This window comes from Sardina pilchardus, chromosome 6, assembly GCF_963854185.1.
Source record: "Sardina pilchardus chromosome 6, fSarPil1.1, whole genome shotgun sequence".
NCBI classification, from domain to species: Eukaryota; Metazoa; Chordata; class Actinopteri; order Clupeiformes; family Clupeidae; genus Sardina; species Sardina pilchardus.
The window spans coordinates 11,276,127-11,282,624 of NC_084999.1; the positions used below are offsets into that span (position 1 = coordinate 11,276,127).

Sequence of the window (6,498 nt, forward strand, 5' to 3'; positions counted from 1 at the left end):
ATGAACAAATATTACTGAGGCCCTTTTTCAAACATCTAAGCTAAGGCTATTCTTCGATGATACTGGAAAAGGAATTCATTCATGTGGCTTTATAATTACGTATAAGAGGAAAAACACATTAAGGAGAAATGTCACACTTTTTCATTAAACTGCTTTTATATTGCTAGAGTTGTCTTTCATTAGGCCACGTTTCTTACTTTTCAAAGTCTTGAAAGGCATTATTTAAGTTCAACAACACTTTGTTGTTCTCCATTTCATGAACTAACATTGAAGAGAACAGAAAGCATTGCTGTATTCTCCCATAGATAAACATGCTTCATTCTGGAACAACATATGCAACAAATGCAGCTCAACTGAGATGGCGCTCTCCAAAGTTCTCTTGAAACTGACGAGAACTATAAAATGTTTGATCTAGAAATTTAAGAGCCAAAGGCCGCGAGTTTAATTAACAAATCTAATGGGATATGGACACCTTTCTTCACCTGAGCCAGTAAAGAGTGATAGATATTCTAGTTCAACATCAAAGGCCTCAAAGTTCTTAGTCGATATTGGCAAGTGTGGTGTGAAATGTGGCAAACGAGATGTTCTCTGAGAGACACTAGCCGTCAAACCCTGCACTACCAACACATTTTTCAACAATCATTTCAGACATGACAGAAGGAGGAAGTAATTATGGGCTACACTTTACCATAATCAATGGAAGTCTTTAAAAGGCTAATAGTACATTTAAAGGCTTTATGTCTTTGTTAAAATATGGTACCTCTTTCCTGTTCCTAGACTTTAAGGCGTATACGACTGAGACCCGGGGTGTAAATTTGAATGCATTTTTCATTTCACTCAGTTATTTTGGCTTAGTAGGGCTTCATAAACATACAAAAAAAAATGTCACTTCTGTACAACAAGTAGTTTTGAGAAAAACCATGTCCTCGTTTGAAGACATTGGGTCTCTATTACCATAAAATACAATGAGATTAGCCTACCAGTCCAGAAAGAATGTGAATATTCGACATGTGTGTACCACAAAGATTAAACTATTAAGAAAACAGTTTGGTTTTATTGAACAGAAATGACCTGTTATTAATTTGGTTAAGATTAGTGTTTATTTGTAAATGTTAGTTGTGTGTGTGGGTCACACCCATGTGGAGAGAAGTCTATCCACAATGAATTTAAGCAAAACAGTTCTGCTCTATTTGTTTCTTATCTGTTTATTTATTTATTTTTGCAATTCCTTAAATGGAATTATTTATTCAGGCTATTCTATTATGTCTATGTCCACACTTTCACTTCCATTATTGTTTTACAGTAATTTGATATGGCCAATGAACGACAATTTTCAATGTAATATATAGCCTAAAAATTAAATTATGCGTACATTTCAATCCCGATGTCCTCGATTGAGGACATTAAAGACGTCCTGGTCTGTTTGCAATGATCGAAATGGGGGAAACTAGATGCCATATCATATTACAACCAAAGATTCTATAACAGAGCAAGATGGATCACTGGACAGATAATACGTTGGATATGTTGAAGTACGTTCTAACGCTCCATGGGCACCATTTTGGTTAGCTCAGGTGTCGTCATAGATGCTGGCCACCGTGGGAATCCTATGGCGCTGACCCTAAAATATGAACAGTATTTATTCTTCTTAAGCTATTTGTTCAAATTATGAGAAACCTGTCAGACCACGCCAGACTAGTTAATTAAATTGCATAAAGACAATATATAATATTGCTGAGGGTATAAATTAGGCTAGGCTGCAACATTTGTCTACCATTCAGCCAAAGTTCAATATAGCGGTATTGCTCGCAACATATGATAACAAATTAATCAGATACATAGCTAATTTGTCCCTTAGAAGCACACATAAATTATAAATGTTCACCCTTTCACCAAATGAACTATTAAATGAAGTTGTTCATGGTACGTTACCATGACGATAGTTCTCACGTGTATGCCGGTAAAACGTGGAGGTGGATATCGAAGCCATATTGCTTTTTCCCAAAACATTGTACGTGTGTTTGATAACACTAGAGGGTAAAATGAGGTGTCCACATGAGGACAACAGGTTTTTGTTCAAAAAACTTTAACTTCAGTAAAGCAGAGCCTAAATGTAATGTCCTCGTACGAGGACGCAGGTTCTCAGGAGGATACTACTAATACCAAATGCTTCATATTGCCTGTATGAATGCTTTTACAGTATTTCAAGCAAATCAAGCCTCCAACAGAAATGTATCCAGTGTGTGGTGTGTACATCAACTTATTTTCTAGTGTTTCAGTGAGCTCTCCCACTTGCCTGAGACGAATACCCAAAAGCACAATTGACTATTTAAACTGGCTTAATCCTTGCGACTCTGACCTTTTGTCCCCTCGTTAGTTCTTGATAGCAAACACTATAGTGAGTGAGTGAGCATTTTAAGCACAGCTTAAATGTTGACTATAGACTATGACTAAATGTTGACTATAGACTATGTGACTATGTGTGCCAATACAAAGGCTTGCTAAAAATATTTTCAATATGTCCTTCCTCAATATGCAGCAGAGAAACTATTTGGTCATGTTTAGGCTAATTTATTCAAGTTTCCACAGAATTTGATTCAATGTGCAGCAACATAATTTGATAGAGCCAGGTACCACTGACTAACGAGGTTCTTCTATGCCTGCCCCCAGTTTATGGCACTTCCATGGACTTAAGTCCTCCTCTTTCCTCACCTACTGGTCATGGAGTTATGGGACCCTTGAATAAGTCTTAGGCAATTCTTTGAAGTTTGCATCACCATAGGTCTGTATCCAGTATGAAAACAAGTCATCTGATCACTCAGGTTGTCTGACCACTACAGAAGTTGAATGCAAAAGTTTGGGTTCCTGGGGAAGTTGCATTTTGTATGTTTCAAAGTGAAAACACCTTCACGTCAAAACACTTTATTTCAAGAACTCTTGGTCGCCCAGTGATTATAGGGTTTCATCTCAATGGTGTGTTAACATTATGTTAACATAAATGTTCTTATGAAGGTAGTAGGCTACTCTTTTTTATTTATGAAGGGCTCAATTTCAACTTATGTAAACCACTTTGCTGGTAGGCCTATGCATGGGAAGAGTGGTCATGACTGTCATTCCAGCAATCATCAGTAACGTTTAGTCCAGACAAATTACATTGGCCTAATTAATTGGAAGCCTAATAATTAGCATGCAATCAGTATTAAAGGCTACTTGATTATAAGCGTTTTAATTTTCATAACATACCAAGTAAATTCACTACGCAGAGGGCCCTTAGAATGTACATTAATTGTAGTCTGTATGATTTCGTGTCAATAAATACATTTTAAAGATGAATGCAAAAAAAATGACCAATGGCATCCAAATGATTATATAATTTGAGAAACTCTGCAGGCTTAACTTCAGTCATGTGGAATTCAGTGGAACAATCGGTGAAGCAGCCTAACGTTATTCATAACATTGCGAGTCAGAATTCGTCTGATATAGAATTATTGATGACTGGTGATCTGAAGCAAAAAAAAAACATTGAATATTATACGTATGGATGGCTAATAACGCTCTCATCAAAGGAACATTACTTCACGTCCTGCACATTGCATGATGACATTTCATGATGGTCCTAGCGAGCCTGCTGCCTGTTAGTGGTCGGCTCGCCCCGGTAACGTAAGCTCTGTTGACTCATTTCCGTATCTTGAAGTAACGTCAACTTCTCTTCTACAACAAACATTAGCGATGTGGCATTCCGAACGATCAGACAGTAGCTGTCATTCTTTCGCATATGACAACTGTCATCTCTTAAATTCACAATATGTACGATTTCTGAGATAAGTTACACACCTAGCTGCTAACGGCTAGTTAACTTACCCTCCGCATTCCTGCTAAAAATACGCTAGCTAGCTAATATTACCTTGCAAGTTAGCCGGCAGACCTCTGTGCCTACATGTAGCATTACGTTAGCAAGCTAGCAGGCATGAAACAAAACTTATATTCCGAAACTGGTTGTATATCATTTAATAAGTACGTATTACAGCATATTAACGCACGTCAACAGCAAGTTTATATCAACATGAATCATACAGCTGGTTACTGATTCTTAGCCAACAGCAAGTTGGAAAGCTAAGTTAGCTAAATTCAGGGGTGCTGTTCTGGAGTCGACACTTCCCATAGTCTGTTGCTTGAATGGCGTTTAAGATGTCCAATTAACTCGCACTGTTCATTCAACTATCCAATAAGAAGGCACTGGGGACGGGGCTTAGGTCCTCGAAGGCTCTGAAAACGACGGCAGCACAGAGGCCCAAAAAGCAATCCAAATGCGACCTCTAAACTATGTGTTTTCCTGGGCAACATACAGATTATAGCTCGAATCATATTTTACCCAATGGATTTTTACAACAATACGATCAAAAAAATTCTACACACAATGGTTGTTTTCGTCTCTTACCTCCTAATCACCCTGTAATTCCACTGTCCGCGCTTTTTGCTCTTGCTCACAAGTGGCGTACCGTAGAGCGTGCATTACGTCACTGACACAGAAAGGCGGGCTTAACTGGACGCTCTGTAGGCTACAAATTCTGCGGGAGAAGTCTTCATTCAGTGGATTGACTTTCATTCCGTGATGGAAATGGAGTAGCTTGGCCAGTGGTTAAATTGAATATTGTTTTCTCTGCCTAACGTGTGCAAGCATGTGTTTTGTTTGCTGAAACCCAGAGGTAACGTAAATGCCAACTAAGTCATTGGCTAACGTTATGCTTTTTTAAGCGGCCTGCATTTTGGTCCAGTGGCTAGTTTGGAATGGAGATGACCCACTTTCTGCCAGCTGATGTCTGTGTCAGGAGACTTTAGACATTTTCAAATGTAATTTTAGCCTCTTCAGAGTTGTCTGCGAATGATTGTTACTTTGGGGTGTAAATCAACTAAAGCGAAGGAACTGACAATTTCACTGCATTCTTTAGGCTACTTTAGTAATCATATGCATGTGTGGCAAATAAACATCCTTGTACAGACCCTTGAGGTTAAGTAAAATGTGTGAAAACAAATACGAAGAGACATATTAGCCTACATTTCTCTTTTCTATTGATAGATTTACAGCCCAAATTAATATGTACGTGTATGTAATTTATAATGAAAATAAAATTCTAATCCGAAGTTTGTCAGTGCTTAACTTTTTGTACCCCTGAGAGGCTACTTTGAGAGCAAAGATTAACCAGAGTCAAATTTCTTGTTTGTTTACACAAACCTGGCCAATAAAGTTGATTCTGAAAGGTTGGCAAATAAGGCCTAATGCATGTAGGCCCTATAGTAGGCCTCCTAAACACATCATGTTGCACCGAAACCAGCACAACAACAAAGCCACAAATAATCTTATAGGCCCACCTGCAGAAGGCCCAACACAGGTGTCTGGCATCTCAGACAAACCACCGGCCATGCTCTCTAGGGTTATGCCTACCTGACAGTATTGCACCTCAAACGTTCCAGGTCCCCACAACAACCACTAGTGGCTTTCAAAAATATGCCGGTCATAATAATCATTTTCATTGTTACAAAAGTGTGTTTTTATTGTGGACACTTACATTCTATATTTACAAAGGCAATAAGTTATCTATCTGCTAATATTAAAATGTGAAATGCAAATGTGCAAATATAGACAAATAGCCTATATTCAGAAATGTTTTAAACTAAATGCTATGGGATTTCAGCTATTAGTTGTATGATTAGTATGACATGCATAACAGACCAGTGGTTAAACAGTGTTGTCGCTCTCTCTCTCGCTCTCTCTCTTGTCTACATGAAAAGACCAATTTCTCTGTACAACAGGCTCTGTCAATTGAACAAGACCAATCAGAACAATAAGCTGCCTGTCAATCATGTGTTGTTGTCCCCACTCCAACTCCCCCTCATGCAAATCCATTGACCTTCAAGGAGTATTGCTCATTAACTGCATAATCCAATACATTTCTTTCAAATTGTTTCTCTTGTGCTCTAGCTGTCTCTTCTGTGTGTGTTTGAACACAATCATGGCACTGGAAGAAGTAGCCTAAACAAAGCTCAGAATAAGCATGCAATGTTTCAGCAAATTGGTTACTTCAGGAGCACTGAAGGTAGAAGTGAAATTTGATTGGCAACTGAGTTCAGACATCTCCAACCTTTCACCAGAATCCTGGAATACTTTGATAAAAGGAGTTCTTATTTTACACTGCAATGGTACGGTTACCACACTGCATATAACTGTACTGTACATATCGGTCTATACCTTTCATACTGAATATCCATATTTATTCTGTTTTTCTTATGTAATATATTACTGTCAATACACTGCATCTGTTTATATTATTCTCATAATGTTATTTACTACTGCACATATCTGTGTTATTCATACATTGTTCATACTGCATATCTATTCTGCTCTTATAGAGTTAATACATTGCACATGTTTATAGTTAATTTATATTTCTGTAAACCACTCCACCTTCTTAACTGTATGTGATTGTGTACACTGCACTA

At 37.8% G+C, this 6,498-nt stretch overlaps 1 protein-coding gene across 1 annotated transcript in view; it reads right to left on the bottom strand.

The window, feature by feature from the left end:
- Positions 1-4,511, bottom strand: part of znf407 (zinc finger protein 407) — a 146,869-nt gene extending 142,358 nt beyond the window's left edge. Inside the window, exon 1 of the mRNA XM_062538395.1 lies at positions 4,439-4,511. The gene's annotated coding sequence lies outside the window, so the exon portion shown is untranslated. The remainder of the gene's footprint in view (positions 1-4,438) is intronic.
- Between the last annotated feature and the right edge of the window lie 1,987 nt (positions 4,512-6,498).